This window comes from Periplaneta americana, chromosome 3 (genome assembly GCF_040183065.1).
Source record: "Periplaneta americana isolate PAMFEO1 chromosome 3, P.americana_PAMFEO1_priV1, whole genome shotgun sequence".
NCBI classification, from domain to species: domain Eukaryota; kingdom Metazoa; phylum Arthropoda; class Insecta; order Blattodea; family Blattidae; genus Periplaneta; species Periplaneta americana.
This window is the reverse complement of record NC_091119.1, coordinates 108,460,562-108,482,379: the sequence shown is the minus strand read 5'-3', so window position 1 is coordinate 108,482,379 and position 21,818 is coordinate 108,460,562. Positions and strand designations below refer to the sequence as shown.

Genomic DNA, 21,818 nt, shown 5'->3' with positions numbered 1-21,818 from the left:
TTGTTTGTTTCTTCATCAACTTTTCTAATTGGCTGGCGAAAATATATTTCTTTACAGTCTACACGTAGAAGTGTGGCAACATTAAATAATTACTAGGGCGGTGCAGACGGAGCACATGATAGACAGAATGGCATCATAGCAAGGGTTCCGACGTTACTTGGCGTGTTCCCTGTGTACAAGCGACGGTCATGTACACGATGTGTTGACGTACAGACGACACAATAGAAATGACACAGTTCCCTAACGTTTCTGCAATTAATTTTCTACAGATACTTTAATAAGATATCAAAAATGCAACACTAATTAACCATTTCATCCTAAACAAATAATATATACTTTACATGTATGATTTCACACAGAACGCAAACAAAATCACTGTTTATTTGTAACGGGTTCATGATATTCTATTCGCAAAAGCACTTGAACTATTGTTTTTTGTCTTTTTCTTTTCCTTACAATGAGTGTGAGTTATTAACGCACATGTTATACGTTATCACTTTTCTTCCAAATATTGTTACAGTGCACAACAAATGACATTTGTAAGTTATTAACAGAAAACGATTATCGTCTATCTGATAGCATGGCCTTATATGTGGAGAAGCTTCTTTCTACGTCTGTTGAAACAACTGGGGTATACGTAAAATCCTGTGCAACATCTTTTTAAACTTCTGTTAGTTCTTCAAAGGAATCCTTATCTCCAGAAATACTGTCCCTAATCTTGCAAAGTTTATAATATCCACCATTTTTTCAACATATTTGTTATTTTCGCAGATATTATTTTAGCAATTTTATCTCCTACTTGAGTCACTTTCTTCCAGATATTTCGCAATAGGAAAAACTGATCAACCAGTTTTGTACCAGACATTTCTAAAGCTGTTATGCAATCACGAATAAACCCGTAATTCGATTCAATGTATTCCAATTGTTGTTTTATGCTTGACTCAACCAACAGACGTTGGGCTAGTGGTATTGCAAATGCATCTTTCACATCAAATGATTGAATAACATTCTGGGCCTGGTCGAAATATTTACAGTAATAAATGCAGGCCTTCAATCAGGAATCCCATCGAGTAAGTATAGGAGAAGGAGGAAGAGATACACCAGGACATATCTTCTTGAATGCTTAACAAAACGCATCACACATTTCTTCATGGAACACGGATGAAGAACTATGACCCTGCTCACATTTTTCGCCTTTTTTTTCAACTTCATGAGGGCACGTTTGTGTACATCCCTATTTACATGTCTTAGAATATTACATGCTCTATTTACTGAAACTGATATTTTACACAATTTGCAGAATAGTTTATCTTTGCTGCAACAAAAAAATATCACCATATTCGGAAATAAGTCTCTTAAACTTCGCCGAACGAATTTTCTCTCCCTTAGGCATCGTAATACTAGAACCGAACTGTTCTTATGTTCCTTCAGTATTGACGTTTGCTTTACTAAGCTGTACCTACTGCTTGCAGCTATCCTGTGTACCGCAGAGTCAGACCACTGCGAGTACACAAGGTGAATTTACAACCCTTGCCCTGTTGCCGTTGTGTCGAAAAACTGCTCCCTTTGCACTGCTCTAATAATTACTCTTCGATAGTGAAATGTAAAACCGCTAGCATAAAGCTAAAGTGAAACTGAAAACCGCTAGAAAATCCTCTATCGCTAGATAGAAAATATTCCAGCTAGATTAAAGTAAAAATCCGTTAGATCTGGTGAAAACTCCGCTGTTCTGGCAACACTGATTACAACGTTTATTGTATAGAAGCGTAGAACTTCCGTAAATCTTCAATTCTCTCTTTTATTTAGAGCGAAATCATCATAACGTAAAATCTGAATCGTAGCTTCATGATTTCATGTCTCACTCTTGTTCGTATATGAAAAAAATCAGTAATATAATAGCCTATATCGTTGCAGTGGTAACGAAAACAACAAAGGATCAACGGAGAAGAATGCTACAGTATAGTAAATGTAACACAGAGGGGTTTTCATGTATCTTGCGTGATCCTATTACAGTTTGTTGGTGGACTCAGGCTGCAAGCGTTACCGAGTATCAAGCAACTTCATGAATATTGCGGCAGTTTCTCTCGGCGAATGTAATATGAGAGACGAAAAATTCTGACAGCTGTGACAATTTCATTTCCACAAAAGTAAGTGAAAACAAAGGGAACTTGGGTTTGGCGGCTGTGCTCGAGGGCAGAGGGGTTTGCTTTATCTATGACGGTTCACATGTTTCACAGTTTTCTGGAAGTGGTAAGGTACAAACAAATGTTTGCAACTTTAATGTACAAACAAAAAGTCATGTGCGAGGTGTAAAAACTTTTGTAAGCTTGGTCGTCGTGAAAAAGTTGAGGTGTGTTGTAAGTGGGGAGCCAACTGATTTGTAACTGCCAAGGTCACATGATTTTTGTTTGGCTAGGTTTGAAAGATAATGAAGTATGAGAAAATAATCTGTTTGTGTTAAAATATTTTTGCCGGAACTTGTTGGAGTTAGGGTTACCAGATACTCTTGAGTGAAAAACAGGACACCTGGCTCAAAAAGCAGGACACAATAGTAATATGCGCTACAAGAGCGGTATGTTGAAGTTTTCATGTTCGAGGAAAAGTTCGAAAAAGCGAAACGTAGTTGAGCTTTTTTTAATTTCCGAGAATTGAAAGAAAACATACCGCTCGTGTATCGTACATTATTTTGTGCGAAGATCGTTTATTATATACTTGAAAGAGGAATTTCTAATTAGTTGCAATGAAATCTCCATCTTGGTTTCTGTTCCATGACGGCAAATTTGCAAAACAAAAATATCTATCTTCAACATTGTTGCTTTAAAATGTTTTCTGTGTTTACTATACTCCAGCAGGCCGTGATATACGTCTGTCTTTTCTTTCCCCCAGTCTATGATGAGTCTGGAATCTTGTTGATTTTTTCACGGCTTCCTTAATGTTACACGTAATCACGAATGCAGTAACTTTAGTGGAGTTGTAGAGTTTACTTAATATTTGCAAATATTTAAAAACAATAATTAACAGTGCAATTTAGGTGAAATTTCAGTGGTAAGTTTCCAATTTATAATTATTACTATATTGAACGTCTCTAAAAATATGTTAAAAGCCTAAAGCAGTAAAATCAATATGTCACTTAAGAGTAAGAAGAGGGAAATTGTTGTGTGTGTTAGGTTGGGAATACTGAATGTGGAATTTTAGACTTTCCGCGGATTGGTTTTGTGCGGAAACCAAGCAAATACGCACGATCTCGCACAAAAACATTTGTAGATACCCTATTCCTTAGGACTTTTCTAGATTCAAAAGTAAAATTTAAAGAATCCATATTACTCGTTAATTTACTACATAGGCATAGTTAAATAATTATCTATACAGTAAAAGAATATCATTAAAATACAGTTCAAACAAAAAAAAAGGTACAATTACAGTACAGTACCTTTTAGTGCCAGCTCTGTATACAGAAACTTGCATGAAAAATACCAACCTATTCCTTTTTTAACAAACTTAACATGTAGGCCTAATTACAAAACTACTTCACTCACCATATATTTGCTAACAGATGACTACTGATAGCGTCGTAAAACATGCGATATACACGTCGATCGAACTATTTTATGAATAATGCGTGATCTGTCATGGTTTATTCGCGGCTTGCTTTCCAAAGAGAATACTGACCAGTGACGCTAATACTTGAAGCACTATTGTACCGTTGAAGTGAGTTCAGTCTAAGGATAAAATATATTGACGAAAAATTGAAGTTTGGTTTGCAGTTCAGAATTATGTTTTTAAATGTACAATAGTGGCAAAAAAAAAAAAAAACCGGACCGATCCTTGTAGCTGATTTCAGAACCTTGTTCACTCCAGACTCGATAGATTGGTAATTAAGACTTTCGTGGTTCGAATCCTGCCTGGGAAGGAAACATTTTTTTGTTCCATATTCAAATTTATTCCCAATACTTTTCGATTGTTGGTAAAATTCATGTCCTGGGAAAAATAAGTTAATTAAGTACTGAAATATCGCTGCAGTCGAAAAGTATTGGGAATAAATTTGAATAAGGAACAAAAAAAAAGTTTCCTTCCCAGGCAGAATTCGAACCACGAAAGTCTTAGTTACCAGTCTGTCGTGCTCTGGAGTGAACAAGGCTCTGAAATCAGCTACAAGGATCGGTCCGTTTTTTTTGCCACTACTGTACAGTAATTATTGGAAACGACATGATTGGGAATTTTTCATAAAAATATGGACATTTAGCAAATCTTCAAAAATAAATACGGACGGCAGGACAGACCTTAAAAATATGGACATGTCCTGCTAAATACGGACGTTTGGATTAAAAAGAAGACTTCGAAACTTGCACTTTTGTGACAACTCTTATAGATAGAGATATAGTTGGGGGACATACCCTATGCCTCATTACTAGCGAGTTCGAAATAAAAAACACCCATTTTAATTTGCATGTGCTTCCCTTACTTTATATAATCTATTACAGCATTCACAATTTTGCACACTTTGAATGGAAATAGTTTTTTCAAGTTTTCATTTTTTTATACATATAGATAATACTTCTTTCACTTCTTAAATTTCTTACTCGTCTCATTTCTAATTCGGTTTTCACAATTTCTCAAACGAGAAACGCCTAATTCTCTGCTCTAACAACACATCTCACTTCTCCGTAGATTAAGTGAACATGATAGGCCTAATTCTTTTAAACAGAAAATCCACCAACACCGATCCCTTCTGTAATATAGTTGTGACATGCTCAACTTCTGGTACCAGGTTTCTAATAGTGCTGTCTATTGTTGCATGGGTCCAATTTGCTCAAGTGAGTTTCTCAACCCTTCTTTTACAAAAACCTAGACTTTGCAAAATAATTTTTTTTAAATAAACGGTTACAATGAGAGCAAAACATAATTAGTTTTGTTAAGTTAACTGTCTATATCATCAATAAGTGGGTGAGATTATTCAGGGATAGAAATGAACATCGTCGATGCCCAGGGTCTGGGCGGAGGCGTGTATCTACTCCAGAAGAGACTGCAACTCTAATTGCAGATTCAGGACACAATTCTTTCTGATCTACACCTGAAATTAGGGTAGCTTCGCATTTCCGTAGATCTTCTCGTATGGCCCTAAAGCGTCTAAATGACGGAGGGACTCTCAGCATGGGTGAGTGCTTTGAAATAACACATTAGCGGTCTCCAGAGACAAGTCCTGATCGGAAACTTCGAACGATTTCGTATGGCGCTGTGTTCGCACACATTAGAATACATAACCTTGATTCTATTTCGCTGAACGTTGAGGCTTTGTTCATGTTCTACTGATCACTATGGTTTTCTACTAATTGCTGTGCTCGCGAAATCTAACGCGTTTGTAAGTAGTAATCGTAACATCGAGGGTTCGAATCCCCGCCCCCCTTTTCTTTTCTCTCGCGTTTCTTTCTTTGACTGGTCTATACCTGCTTTCTTTCAGTAGGTACCAATTTTGTATTACTTTTGTAATATCACGAAAGGAGTTTGGACTTCAAAACGAAGTAATTCATATGAAAGTTAGGGTGATAAAATAATGGTTAAAATTATATTTGGGGATCAGTCGCTTCTACGGTCGATTTGCTACAAAGTTCAACAAAGAGAGAGTTGGGAAAAAGGGTGGGTTTATAAACTGCAGAGAGGGCTGCATCATATAGGAATGGGATAAGTGTGGGATAGAGGTGATAATAACAGGAGGAATGTATGGCGTAATGTGAAGATGCGATTGATATCGAGAGGCAAGAGATTGAGCTCCAATGTTCGGAAAATTCCTCACTACATTTACAATCAGATCTCATGCTTAACTGGGGGGAGGTGTGACTACATAAATTCTTGTAACAAAGACAGCAGAGCAGGTTTAGAGTGGCTAAGATTGGGGGCATGGAAGGGTAATAAAATTGTCAACGAAGAAGGAGAGCGCCTTTGTCCCCTTTGCAGAGAAAAGGACTCCTATAGACATATTTTATTACAGTGTGTCGAATTGGAACAAGGTTGGAGAAAATATCTACCACCCTCGATGCTAAGTCAGAATAGGAGTTCGCTTGCATGTCTTGACCTCATGGGGAATAGAGAATACGAACAAAAGACTGGATTGTTCCTCTTGAAGGCGAGACAGACTAGAACTTCAGCTGTTGAAGTTTGTGACACGAACTGACGAAAGGATGGTATCTACCTAATTATACACTTTTATGTCTGTTTTAGGTTAGGATATATTATATAATGTGTTTTGTTGTGCCATTTTCATTTTAATATGTATGTTCTTTTATAGAGTGGTTGGATATAATCATAGGTGAGGGGAGTGAAACATACAAAGTAGGACTTGTTTTGGGTATAAAGCACGTACGGTCAGAAGACCCGTGCACTGGATTTTAGAGAAAATTACGATAATATAACATCTGTATGTATAATATTACTCAATAAATACATACAGTATGCCGCTTCGACTCTACTTCCGCGAGCGGCGAAATATATATATATATATATATATATATATATATATATATATATATATATATATATATACATATATACATATATATATATACTTACTTAAAACAGTTCTGTGGTTCAGAGAAACTATATTAACAAAATAAAGGAACATTTGTAACATAAAATTTGATACCTAAGATATAACTAGAGCTTGTAATGCCTGCAAGATCATCCATTTCTCTTTATTCAATGCCAATGCCAGGTGCAACTAATCGATACGAACATATGAAGACTTTGCCAGCTATGGATACCGAATGGATGGCGAATTATTTCATAATTTATTTTGTACAATTTATAATGCTAAGATGCCATAAAGTGTCGTATCCAACTCGTGGATAGGCTAATCTTGTTATGACACTCGTGAAAATTGTCGAACGAACGACAGGAGTACAACAAACATTCACTCATCCTATAATCATAAAGATCATCCATTTATTGCAAAAATAACTATTGGGAAGTCTAAGTGTAAAGGAAAAAAATTGTAGGGGACTTCCCTTTCATATTATGCTAGACAATCGTCTCTTAAAATTACTACCATTAAACACTTTCTATTCTGTATATATAGTGGCTAAAAAGACATTGAATGTTGTGTAATTAAATTAAGAAACGTGTGAAAATTCTTATATCAGGAATAAATCTGATTTAGCTTGTTTCACATTTCTAAACCAACAAATGGAATTTTATGTAAATTGAATATAAATTTTGTAAATCTTACCGAAGTGCAGGAGGCGGTTGGGTCCGAAAACGATGATGAAGGGATGAGAGTATCGCCAATCCGTGGACCGCGAGTCGCGCATGGTGAGCACTTTCAATTAGAAGCCAGTGTCTTGGGGCGCGGCGATGAGTGGCGAGTGTAATTCAATCGAAAAGCAATCTCCCCGCTGCGAGAAACCCCCTTCCCGGGCAATAACACGTCAGTTTAATGGACTCCCCGCCACAGCATGGCTCCAAATAACCTTCACGCAGCACACTGCGACGTCGGTCTGTTGCTTACTCTAGAATCCAGCAATATAGTCGTCATTTGTCATAATAAACTTTGAGGCTGGGTTGCAGCAGATATAGTGAACGAAATGGAGTTGAAATTTCCGATTAGAATTTAGCTTCACATATGAAACTCTGAACATAAATATTGTAATTAAATTATCTACGAAGTTATAATGAGATTTATTAACAAGCATTTGTTTTGGGATATATGAGTATTATTATAGATTTTGAAAGCTAAATTACAATATATGTGTATTGCTATGAAATTAAAAAGTGACGAGGGATTTCAGAAAATCTCTATGATGTGTAAACTCAGGGTAAATAAATACAATTTGCTACTTCATTATTGTTTTTTGCTACCTGTAGAAATGTAAGTTTTACGGTTGTGTATGTAATAAATGTTTTTGTTCTTTTATTGCTTTTTGCCACTCGTTTTGTCTGTACATCTTAGCCATTTTCACTTCCTTCACTTTTACGATTTATTAGTTACTCATGTATTGTGCACGCATCTGTTTCGCATTCATGTCAAAGTACAGATGAAGAATGTTATTCCTTCTTAGAATGTTGCAACCCTCAGGGGTTATACAGGGTGGAAGTGAAATAGTCGTGCAAATTGAAAGGGACGATAGAATACACGTAAACGAATAGAAAACCTATACTACATTTTATTATTAATTGCATGGTTATAGGTCATTCGTTATCTCGAGAAACCAAATGCTTGCATGTGCCGTAGCTCAAAATAAGAATCTTGTGGTAGGAGTAAGTGAGCTTCGCTAGCTACAAGTAGAAGCTTAGCGAGGGTGGGAAGCTTCTCAGTTTACATTCTTCTTCTCTGGCGCGCAGGTAGGTTTCGCTAGATAACGAATGGCGTGTAATTATAAAATTAATTTGCAAGTTTCAGCAGTCTGATAACATCGCCGCCAACACACGCCTCGTTCTCCTTGTAATAATACTGTTTTTTTTTACTAATTTCGACACCGCAGCCTGAGGCTTATTGTGCCTAGACCTACAACTCTACTGAACACACGCACTCACTGCAGGACTCCCCCATTTACTGGGTCAGAGTATCCGGAAGCCAATGCGAGACACCACACACACTGGGACAATGGACAGACAACCAGTCCCCGTGAAGAAGTCCGAATTAAATCCCCTGACTTTACGACCGGGAATCGAACCCGGGTCATCTTGATCAGGAGTCCAGCATGCTACCTCAAGACCAAGGAGGCGGACAATAATACTGATACTGATACTGATGCAAGAGGTCAATGAACTCAATTCTGTTAGTCATGGTGAACTATCTCCCACTTCTTTGTCTGGCTACAACGTTGCAAGTTGGTCGCATGTGCAGTGACTTCAAATTAGTGGTTTTTAATTTACACGAAAACCGTAAAAAACTATCGAAATACATCTGAAGAACAAATAATTTTTATTAGATTTTCTATTAATATGGACAAAAATCACGACCCTACTCGCAATAGTTACCGAATAAGGGAGTGTTAAGCATTTAGGTAAACATTTTTTTTTCTGAGAAAACTATGAACTTTTCACCAATACGAGTACACTGTGACACTTTTTTGTTATGTACAACATGAGCTATCGGTGTGAAAATTTGCAGGGTTATTTCACTTCCAGCTTGTATAAATTCTTTTAAATTGGTTATATATTGTTATGTAGTCCATATGTGGAGGTATTTGAGAATAAGGTTCTTAGGAAAATATTTGGGGCTAAGAGAGATGAAGTTACAGGAGAATGGAGAAAGTTACACAACGCAGAACTGCACTCATTGTATTCTTCACCTGACATACCTAGGAACATTAAATCCAGACGTTTGAGATGGGCAGGGCATGTAGCACGTATGGACGAATCCAGAAATTCATATAGAGTGTTAGTTGAGAGACCGGAGCGAAAAACACCTTTGGGGAGGCCGAGACGTAGATGGGACGATAATATAAAAATGGATTTGAGGGAGGTGGGATATGATGGTGAAGACTGGATTAGTCTTGCACAGGATAGGGACCGATGGCGGGCTTATGTTAGGTCAACAAAGAACCTTCGGGTTCCTTAAAAGCCATTTGTAAGTACGTCCGTATGTGGATTCCCCCTGTTTCAATGGAATGGACTCATAAACTTGTAATTTTAATGTATGTGACTTAAGCATTCCCATGGCAACCGAAGGTGAATTTCCGTTCCACAAAATCTTTTCCATTTTTTTTCTAGTAGTGTAAGTCCAATGTAGATCTTACACGTCAAAAAACAAGAGGAGAGAAAATTATTGGAAAAATGTACATTGAAATAAAGAATATAAACTTTTAAAAATAAATAACAGCAACAGTATATTTCTATGAAGGTGTATGAGACGAGATTGTGTGTAAAAATTACTAGAAAAAAGGTATCTCTTTCACATGCCATGAAGGCACTTGCGGGGGTCATGGAGGTAGAGCCCCATGCTTTCTTAATGTCAGCACTAGAATGAAGTGGTGTAGTCGGCACCACGCTCCGACCACCTTTTACCCCAGGGAAAGACCCGGTACTCGATTTGATAGGAGACAGTGAATCTCGGGACCGTTCTGGAAGTTTGACAACGAGAAAATTCCGTCCTCACCCGGGATCGAGCCCCGGACCTTCCAGTCCGTACTCAACTGTAAAAATTACTAGTGGATTTATGTATCCTGAATATTTAAGCCAGGAGAAGACGAAAGTTGTATAGATTCCAAAACATTATTGCGAAAAGAAACTTCAGTTATATTATTTTGTATATGTGAAATAAGTGCGATCGAGAAGTCTCTCCGCAGTGCTTGTGTAGCCCGTGGCGGGAAGAGAATCCATTAGGCCAGAATTCAAGTGGCAGCAATGTCCGCCGCTAAGCATATGATGCCTGGAGATGTGAAGTTGTCAAACCGGAATTAACGGGATAGTGCCAACTTTCTACAGGATTACGTGCCAACTTTCTACAGGATTATTAGAACTAATGGAGCTGCGGAGATACTTTTCGATCACACTATATTTCTTCAACAAGATTAATGTATTTTGCATTATACAAATCGAGGACCTTCCTAACTCGTAAAATGTATTCACTTTTCTATTAACCTTCAACAGCTATGTTGTTAAGTGGTCGGGACCAGCTTCATTTCCTGAAATTATCAATGTATTGTTGCAAGTTTAGAGACAGGAGGGAATTACAGTGGGATGTCGTGAAATAAGTATTGGGTTAGTGATAACCGAACAGAGCTTTAGCCTAAATTTGTCTGTCAGTGCTAAGACTACGAACTTCTGGTAAAGAGTAATTTTTGCCGACGAATGAATACAATAGTCAGATACTGCGGGCGGAAGAACAAAATCTGGTTGTATTCTAAAACTGATTCCTACGGTGAAATTACATACAACGTAGTGGGTACTTTCACAACACGATTCTGAAGTCTTGCGACCTCCAGTCATTTAGGGATTTTATTTACTTTGGTATACAAAAACATCCTTGTCAGAATGTCAAACTGTGGATAATCTGACCTTAAGTTGTCTTATCCCTTTCGTTACTCCAAAATACGTAATACATCATGGACTAGATATTCGATCGCGGACTAAAAGTTTCTTGTAGGTATAATGATTTGCTCCGACTATGTAGCCTAACAACCAATTTCCGTTCAGCTTCACTCGCCTCGCCTCGCCTCCGTCTACGCTACGGTATCCAGCGTATTGAAGTGACTGGCATCAGAGATGATGAGAATAATGAATAGGTGCGTGTGAGGTAGAGGGAGAAGGGCAGGACGACGTTTGCTCTAAGCAATTAACAATGTACTATTGTGTTTTGTTATATTGAAAGTAACGTATTATGTTGTTTCGAAAGAAATTCAGACTACGCATATCTCATTGTACAGTTTTTTCTGTTATATTCATAAATTACTATGCCGGCGTTGTATTTATTTCCATGAAACTGGTAGCCCACATTTGTTATAAAATATAATTTTCCTTGAAAATTATCATTGTGCGTACACTATCCGTATTGACTGCAGAATTAATACAATTAGTAATTCTTAATGTAAAGGAATTCTTATTATTACAGGGAACGGATTTATATGGACTAAAAATATATGAAATATGTAAATATATATGTAGTTATTTTTACCAAAATATGGAATTAAATATGGATTTTTACCAAAATATGGAATTAAATATGGACTTAAAATTATAAAAAAATGACTATGTACGTTAAATATTGGTACATTTTAATCAAACTAAACAAAAAATATAATGGACGTACCTTATCTTCCAATGTAGTTTCAACAAAACACAATTTTTATTGTCTGTTACCATAACAATAGGTTACAAACATTTCTTTCAAGTGCTGAAAAGTGAATCTTCTTCTATTGTCTCTGAGGATAGATTTATACTGACTAAAAGAGCGTTCGACGTCACAAGAAGTAACTGGTACATAATTCAATTTCACAATGTCTGCTGGGGATAAGTCCAAGTTAATCTTCACTGTTGATTCACCACTCATCACAGCAACAACCTTTTGTAGTTCTTCATATCCAGGGTTTTTTGAAAGTACAGTGTCCACCTTAGCTCTTACTGCATCTGCAACTTTACCTCTACCACGATTCAGTTGTTCCACAGTACTATTTATAATTTCAAAACTTTCAGATAGTGAAAGGTGCCTATTTTGGAGACTTTTGAGCGTTTTTATGATGCATGAAAATGTATGCTGAATGTGAGCTAAGTCATTCTTCACACTTATGTCACAGGTAACTGTTTTCGCAGTATCAATTGAGACTGCATCTTCAGAGTCCAATGCAAGGAGAACATTGTTAATAGAGTCTATATGTTCGGCATAATATTCAACTGCTTCTAGCCATGTACCCCATCTAGTTAAAATTGGCTTTGGTGGCAATGGAATTTCAGGGTACATTTCTTTCAACACGTTAACTCTACTGGGAGCTTTGAGAAATACTTTTTTCACTGATGAAATCAACAAATCTACTTTAGGGAAATTGTCTCTGACCACTTCTGCCACACGATGAAATGCATGCGCCACACAAGTAAAATGAGTCAATTTAGGATATACAACAGATAATGCTTGTCCAGCTTTGACCATATAAGGGGCAGCATCGCTAATAAAGAATAACACATTATCGTACATAATACCCTTTGGCCACAGGATACCCATAGCTTCGTTGAACAGTTTAACTATAGTTTTGTTATTGCACTTTTCTAGAACATCACAATGTAAAAGAATTCGTTCAGAATATTGTTCACTTAACAAACCGATAACTACATTACCAACAAGTCTACCTTCTTTGTCGGGAGTTTCATCAATGGAAACCCAAATTGAACTATCTTTAATTTCATCTCTTATCTTCTGTATTGTCTCATCGTAGATGGATGGAGCATACGTCTTCCTAAGTGTTGACTCATCCGGGATTGTATGTTGAGTATATTTTTCAAGGAATTCCCTGAAGACCTTATTCTTTAGTTTGTAGAGAGGAATATCAGCAGAGATGAGAGAACGGCACAGGTCGATGTTAAACTCAGATCTTACATTCGATGTTGTTGGTTGTGTTAAAAACAATTGTCTCTGCTTGGAATTTAGTTGTTTGTTGGCCTGATGTTTACTAGTTGTAATGTGTTGTTGCACCAGGAACTTTTGTGTAGATGATACTGCACACTGACACAAATTACAAAATAATATTTTATTGTCAGTTGATAAACCATCTTCTTTAAATTCTGAAATGTAACTTGTTAGTTTTGATTTTAAATTGACTGAATGACGTACTTTTGGCATATTTACCGTCTTTATAGTATGATTTACAAAACTGAACCTATGTGTACTCTGACTGGCATTTAACTGTTGAGCTGCACAACTGAAGTCTGTTAAAAATTTTAAATTAAATTAATACAGTTTTGTAACTTACTTTCCCATTGTTGATAGGACTGCTAATTTTCAAATAACTCTGATGTTAAAGGGATTACTGAACATGTGTTTAAATCTCTATTGTTGAAATGTATTTTTAAAAGTTAATGGAATTTTGTTTTGTTTTATTGTTAAACCTAATATAATATGGACTGTTTTATATGAAATATGGAAAATATATGGAAATTAACGAAAATATGTACTAAACTCTAAAATATGGAAAAATATGGAAAATAAAAGTAGGATTTTTCAACCCTACACATTGTGAAACATAAAGATAATGCAAAATATAAATTATATTAGCTTTATAAGTAAATATGTATTTACATATAAATCCTTTCCCTGCTTATTAAGAATGAATAATTAAAAATTTTCTAGAATATCTTACTAGAAATTCAAAAAAACAAGAAGAAGTAGTGGTGGTGGTGGTGGTAGTGGTAACAGTTTTAGTTGTATTTTTTTAATTGATTTGCTTTACGACGCTTTATCAATTGCGATGGACCTCAGTCGGTTAAGGCGCTTGCCTGCCGGTCTGAAGTTGCGTTCGGGCGCGGGTTCGATCCCTGCTTGGACTGATTGGGTTGGGTTTTTTCCGAGGTTTTTCCCAACCGTAAGGTGAATGCCAGGTAATCTATGGCGAATCCTCTGCCTCATCTCGCCAAATACCATCTATGGCGAATCCTCGGCCTCATCTCGCCAAATACCATCTCGCTATCACCAATCTCATCGATGCTAAATAACCTAGTAGTTGATATAGCGTCGTTAAATAATCAACCTAAAATTTAAAAAAAATTGCAATGGTTATTTAGCGTCTGAATAAAATGAAGGTTACAATGCCAACTAAATGAGTCCAGAGTCCAGCGCCGAAAAATTACCCAGAATTTCCTCTTAATGGGCTGAGGAAAAACTCGGGAAAACCCTAACTAGGTAACTTGTCTCAATCAGGGTTTTAAACCGGGCACGCTCGTTTCACTGTCAGACGTGCTAACTGTTACTGCACGACGGTGGACCTGGGTGGTGGTGGTGGTGGAAGACCTAGTTTGGTTGGTGGAGGTCGTAGTAGTAGTAGTGATGGTGGTGGTGGCAGCAGTAGTAGTAGTAGTGATGGTGGTGGTGGCAGTAGTAGTAGTAGTAGTAGTAGTAGTAGTAGTAGTAGTAGTAGTAGATGTGGAAGATGTAGTGGTGGTGGTGGTGGTGGTGGTGGCACTTATAGTTTATTTAACCATTTAACGACGAATTTAACCGCAGAGATTATTCAACTTTGGCAAAAAATGTTCGAAAAATTTTGAGGTATTTTTACGCATCGTAAATCTACAACACGGGACCACTTCTTTACTTACCTCCCGGAAAGATCATGTAATGAAAATAGACGTGGAGGCTGTCATATCAGCGTTTGCGATGATGAAAAAGTTGTATTTGAAAGCAATATTTTGAGCAAATGGCCTCTTCACTCTGAACAAGCATGAACGTTCATAATTCATTAAACAGTGAAAGAGTTTGTTTCTTTCTGAAATATTAGAATATCCATTAATAAAGTTATATGCATCCACCTGGTCTAATTGTAAACTAAAATCTCACGTGCGCTCGCAGTCACTATAATAAACAGCAGCTAGTAGAATACTCCCCTGTCGCTGCAGGCAATGGGGCATGTCCAGCAGTTGTAGGGCAAGAAAGCCCCTAGTTAATCAATATTACGTCAGATTCCATGAGTATGCTTATTTCTCTATCACTGCTGATTTTTCCTGCATGTCTTATATACGGCAGCGTGCATATCTTACAGAATTCTATATTGTTTACTCAATTTGACAGAACACAATTTCAAGGTAGAATCTCTCTGGGGAGTTTGATCGAGTGCAATTTTCGTTGCAGAAGCGCGTATTGGATTCTGTTATGAATATAAAGTTCTTAAATTATGTTCTGATATATTGCTAATTTAATATAAGTATAACAAGATACTCATTTTTTTTTGCAAAATTATGATTGTAATATATGGGCATAGATAAGGCTTCAGTTCAGACATTTATATTTCTAGTTGCTGTGGAAATAAGAAACAAGATAAGATAAATTTGTACTAAAATTTCGTCAAGATCTATCGGCACAGAGATTTTCTACGATGGCTAAGTGGCGAGACTTACGGTCTGTCACGCAGACTATCTGGGTTCGAGTCCTGGTCAGGTCTGGAATGTTTCATTTGAAATATCCATAGCTACGTTTGAAATGGACAGGGTCGCAGTTTGAAGTTTTCTACCGGTTCCCCATTTTGCGTATCAACATCATTCCGACGGATAACCATTTCGTTATCAATCTATAGCATTCTGTGAAAGCTGGCTGGTGACATAGATCTAATGAGGGGATTTCCTGCCCGAAACTTGCGCCAAGTTGGAGGGTAAACGTAATAGATCTTCTAGGTCGCAATGATCCCTACACATACATACAGGTCCACACCTGTGGAGTAATGGTTAGCGCGTCTGGCCGCAAAACCAGGTGGCCCGAGTTCGAGTCCCGTTAGGGGCAAGTTACCTGGTTGAGATTTTTCTGGGGTTTTCTCTCATCCCAATATGAGTAAATGCTGGGTAATTTTCGGTGCTGGACCCCGGACTCATTTCACCGGCATTATCACCTTCATCTCATTCAGACGCTAAATAACCTAAGATGTTGATAAAGCGTTGTAAAATAACCCACTTAAAAACATACGTACGTCGGCCTGGGTAGCGTAGTCGGTATAGCATTGGCCTTCTGTGCTCGAGGTTGCGAGTTCGATCCCGACCCAAGTCGATGGCATTTAAGTGTGCTTAAATGCGACAGGCTCATATCAGTAGATTTACTGGCATGTAAAAGAACGCCTGCGAGACAAAATTCCCGCACACTGGTGACGTTGATATAACCTCAGCAATTGCGAGCGTCGTTAAATAAATTATAATTTTGTTACATATATACATATATGCGTGCGTACGTACGTACATACATACATACATACATACATACATACATACATACATACATACATACATACATACATACATACATACATACATACATACATACATACATACGTACAGAAAAGGTTTTAGAAATAAGATGAAAGATGAGTGGAACAGAGAAAAATTCTCTCCGGCACCGGGATTTGAACCCGGTTTTCAGCTCTATGTGCTGACACTCTATCCCTAAGCCACACCGGATTCCCATCCCGATGTCGGATTGAATCCTCTCAGTTTAAGTTACACTTTTTGGGTTCTTTCATCATATGATGACGCAGAATTTCTGCATGGAAATATCATATGTGCTTCGGTACATCATAATAATATATAATAATAATATTTTAGAAATAAATTTTATTGTAACAGAATTTGCTATTGAGTTATAAAGCAAGAGGAGAAAGAATTTGGCTAAAATTTGACTGTAACGTCTCGTTTTAACGTTTCCGTTCTTAAGAAGTTCCCAATTTGAAGAATGGTTTCAAAAATCTTGGCAGAATTACCATAAAATAATGTAACTGATTCCCACTTTTAGGACACACCCTTTCAAGAGAAACATAACCTTCAGGGAACAAATTTGAATGGATTTACAAATATACAATTAGTTTTAACGAATTTTCGAACCTAATCCAAACATTTATGGCACTAGCAGCAGTATATACATTTAGATCTGTATAAATTAAAAGTAAGACTGTACGATTGTTATCGTGTATTTGCATAGAGAAATTGAAAATTATTGTTAATGCCTGTTTGCTAATAATACATTTAATAGATATTAAGAATAGGTCTATGTAAATACAATGTAGTTAAGTAGTATATAAGATTATTTTAGTTTGTACATTCAGCCCTTTCTTGGTTCCCCAGTGCCGCATATATCAATGTAGCAGAGATTTTAATATAATATATATTGTTACATATACAAGAAAATAAAGGATAAGGAAACACATATACCTTATTTATTAAAGCTCAAATGCAGTTACATTACTAGCCTATAGGCAGAGTTTTTAAATTGTTAATGAATATAAATTTATGACAATTCAATAGACATTTCAATATTGATAAATATGATTGACTACATATTGAGATATTAGGATAATTACAGTTCCAATTGTAGATGCGTAGCTACTTGTAGGCTACACTTTCTGTTATATTTTATATGAAGTTGTTTCAGAAAGGTGATAGGATTTCGACACGCCTTATGATGCTGTGTTTGTGCTTGATGCCAATTGTACAAACATTCTCCTTTCTCGTGACGTACATAATAACAGAACCACAATTGCGAAATAATTGAATGGCTGTTAGAAAAAGTCGTACTCTAACGAAATTCACCATGACTATTAGGATCATAGGCCTAGTACTGATTAGTGGGCAAAGCTCGCCTATCTATTCTGGCTAATTTTAACGCCCATAAAATAAAATATTTTAAGGGAACATTTATGTGATTTTTAAAACTAATACAATTTTCATTCAACATTTAGGAATTTTAAACTACTTAAATATGTTAACAATAGTATTATCTGTACAAAATTTGGTGCCATTAGGGCTAATAGTTTTCAAATAATTTTTTAAAAATATATTTTATATTGACGTCACTAAAAAGGCTCCTTGTGACTAAGTTTCCAAAACGTTTAGTTCAAATTGGCTAGAAAACATGAAAATAGTCATGGGAATATAAATTAATTAGCATTATGAGCTCAGCCAAAATAATCACAAATTTTTAAATGGATTTTTTTTTTCACCATTATTTCACCACAGTCCCCCTAATATTTAAACCATTCTAGGGAGAATATTTAGTTCCTAAAAAAAAAGGTAAAGGTAAAGGTATCCTCCTAACATGCCATAAAGGCACTTGGGGGGCATGGAGGTAGAGCCCCTTGCTTTCCATGACATCGGCACTAGAATGAGGTGGTGTGGTCGGCACCACGCTCTGACCGCCTTTTACCCCCGAGAAAGACCCGGTACTCAATTTTATAGGAGGTTGAGTGAACCTCGGGGCCATTCTGAAAAAATCCTGTCACTACCTGGGATCAAACCCCGGACCTTCCAATCCGTAGCCAGCTACTCTACCAACTGAGCTACCCGGCCGCAATTTAGTTCCTAAACGTTGAAAAAATTCAGTTGTTAGAGTAGACATGAATAGTTGACCCAACAGAGTACGTGACCCTCCAGGTCATACACTCGAGTGCATCGATGATCGGACGGTATAAACAATTGCTACCTATCACACTCCCTCAACAGTGTACGAGTGACAGTTGCAATCTGTAGATCTCATGTGCATTGATGGCCGGACGGTATAAACAATTGCTACCTATCAGACCCCCTCCACAGTGTACGAGTGACAGTTGCCATCTGTAGATCTCATGTGCATTGATGGTCGGACGGTATAAACAATTGCTACCTATCACACACCCTCCACAGTGTACGAGTGACAGTTGCCATCTGTGGATCTCATGTGCATTGATGGTCGGACGGTATAAACAATTGCTACCTATCACACCACCCCAAGAGTGTACGAGTGACAGTTGCAATCTGTAGATCTCATGTGCATTGATGGTCGGACGGTATAAACAATTGCTACCTATCACACCCCCTCCACAATGTACGAGAGACAGTTGCCATCTCTAGATCTCATGTGCATTGATGGTCGGACGGTATACACTATTGCTACCTATCACACCCCCCCCCCCACAATGTACGAGTGACAGTTGCCATCTGTAGATCTCATGTGCATTGATGGTCGGACGGTATAAACAATTGCTACCTATCATATCCCCTCCACAATGTACGAGTGACAATTGCAATCTGTAGATCTCATGTGCATTGATGGTCGGAAGGTATAAACAATTGCTACCTATCACACCCCCTGCAAAATGTACGAGTGACAGTTGCAATCTCTAGATCTCATGTGCATTGATGGTCGGAAGGTATAAACAATTGCTACCTATCACACCCCCTGCAAAATGTACGAGTGACAGTTGCAATCTGTAGATCTCATGTGCATTGATGGTCGGACGGTATAAACAATTGCTACCTATCACACCACCCCAAGAGTGTACGAGTGACAATTGCCATCTCTAGATCTCATGTGTATTGATGGTCGGACGGTATACACTATTGCTACCTATCACACCCCCCCCCCACAATGTACGAGTGACAGTTGCCATCTGTAGATCTCATGTGCATTGATGGTCGGACGGTATAAACAATTGCTACCTATCATATCCCCTCCACAATGTACGAGTGACAGTTGCAATCTGCAGATCTCATGTGCATTGATGGTCGGAAGGTATAAATAATTGCTACCTATCACACCCCCTGCAAAATGTACGAGTGACAGTTGCAATCTGTAGATCTCATGTGCATTGATGGTCGTACGGTATAAACAATTGCTACCTACCACACCCCCTCAACAGTGTACGAGTGGCAGTTGCAATCTGTAGATGTCATGTGTATTGATGGTCGGACGGCATAAACAATTGCTACCTATCACACACCCTACACAGTGTACGAGCGACAGTTGCAATCTGTAGATCTCATGTGCATTGATGGTCGGACGGTATAAACAATTGCTACCTATCACACACCCACCACAGTGTACGAGCGACAGTTGCAATCTGTAGATCTCATGTGCAGTGATGGTCGGACGGTATAAGCAATTGCTACCTATCACACCCTCTCCACAGTGTACGAGTGACAGTTGCAATCTGTAGATCTCATGTGAATTGATGGTCGGACGGTATAAACAATTGCTACCTATCACACACCCTCCACAGTGTACGAGTGACAGTTGCAGTCTGTAGATCTCATGTGCATTGATGGTCGGACGGTATAAACAATTGCTACCTATCACACCCCCTCCACATTGTACGAGTGACATTTGCCATCTGTAGATCTCATGTGCATTGATGGTCGGATGGTATAAACAATTGCTACCTATCACACACCCTCCACAGTGTACGAGTGACAGTTGCAATCTGTAGATCTCATGTGCATTGATGGTCGGACGGTATAAACAATTGCTACCTATCACACCCCCTCCACATTGTACGAGTGACAGTTGCAATCTGTAGATCTCATGTGCATTGATGGTCGTACGGTATAAACAATTGCTACCTATCACACCCCCTCCACAATGTTCGAGTGACAGTTGCAATCTGTAGATGTCATGTGTATTGATGGTCGGACGGTATAAACAATTGCTACCTATCACACCCCCTCAACAGTGCACGAGTGACAGTTGCCATCTGTAGATCTCATGTGCATTGATGGTCGGACGGTATAAACAATTGCTACCTATTACACACCCTCCACAGTGTACGAGCGACAGTTGCAATCTGTAGATCTCATGTGCATTGATGGTCGGACGGTATAAACAATTGCTACCTATCACACACCTTCCACAGTGTACGAGTGACAGTTGCAATCTGTAGATCTCATGTGCATTGATGGTCGGACGGTATAAACAATTGCTACCTATCACACCCCCTCCACAGTGTACGAGTGACAGTTGCAATCTGTAGATGTCATGTGCATTGATGGTCGGATGGTATAAACAATTGCTACCTATCACACACCTTCCACAGTGTACGAGAGACAGTTGCAATCTGTAGATCTCATGTGCATTGATGGTCGGACGGTATAAAGAATTGCTATCTATCACACACCTTCCACAGTGTACGAGTGACAGTTGCAATCTGTAGAGCTCATGTGCAGTGATGGTCGGACGGTATAAACAATTGCTACCTATCATACAAAAAGTCTTAGAGATAAACCATACAATATGATACGAGTGTTCGAAAAAAGTTACTTATTCAGACGTACAGTGTGTGACAGTAAACTTTATATTTTTTAAATTTCAACCTGTATTAAAATTTAGTTAGGTTATTTTGAATCTCAATTAAATTCTCATATGAATGCATAGAAATGTTACCTATATACCCGCTTCGTGTCTTTTAACTAGAGTGGCTCACAACCAGAGTGGACCAAGTCCACCAGTGGTCAGTTTGTGGATTAATACAATTTCGGATGAAGAAAACTTAGATTTATTCATTGCCATAACAAACCAAGTCCATAACTCATTTGTTACTTCACAAAGGGCAGCATTTCCTGTGGAAGGTGAAGGTTGCTAAGCATGAGCCAGGAACTTTAAGATTCAATTTCTCAAAATTATTCCAGAAGGACTTGGCTCACTCTGGTTGTGAACCCTCATATATTAAAGTTGTTTCAAGAACTTCAAACTTGAAACAAATAAGTACCTCATGTTGAGTAGGCCATAAAATTAAACAAAACACTAGCACTAACCAAACTTTACAACAGATGTGCAAAATGAGAACCATTCACATCCAAACAAAGTCCCAGTCCATCAAATTGTATGGTTTATGTCTAAGAATTATTCTATAAAACTTTTTTTTTGTAAAATTAAAATTTAAGAAGATATTAGCTATATTCTG

The 21,818-nt window shown here is 37.7% G+C and overlaps 2 protein-coding genes across 4 annotated transcripts in view; one reads left to right on the top strand and one right to left on the bottom strand.

The window, feature by feature from the left end:
• Syt4 (Synaptotagmin 4) overlaps window positions 1–21,818 on the bottom strand; it is a 527,459-nt gene that overhangs the window by 122,665 nt on the left and 382,976 nt on the right. The window lies entirely within an intron of this gene.
• The window catches only part of LOC138696368 (arylsulfatase B-like), a 205,346-nt gene that overhangs the window by 2,575 nt on the left and 180,953 nt on the right, over window positions 1–21,818 (top strand). The window lies entirely within an intron of this gene.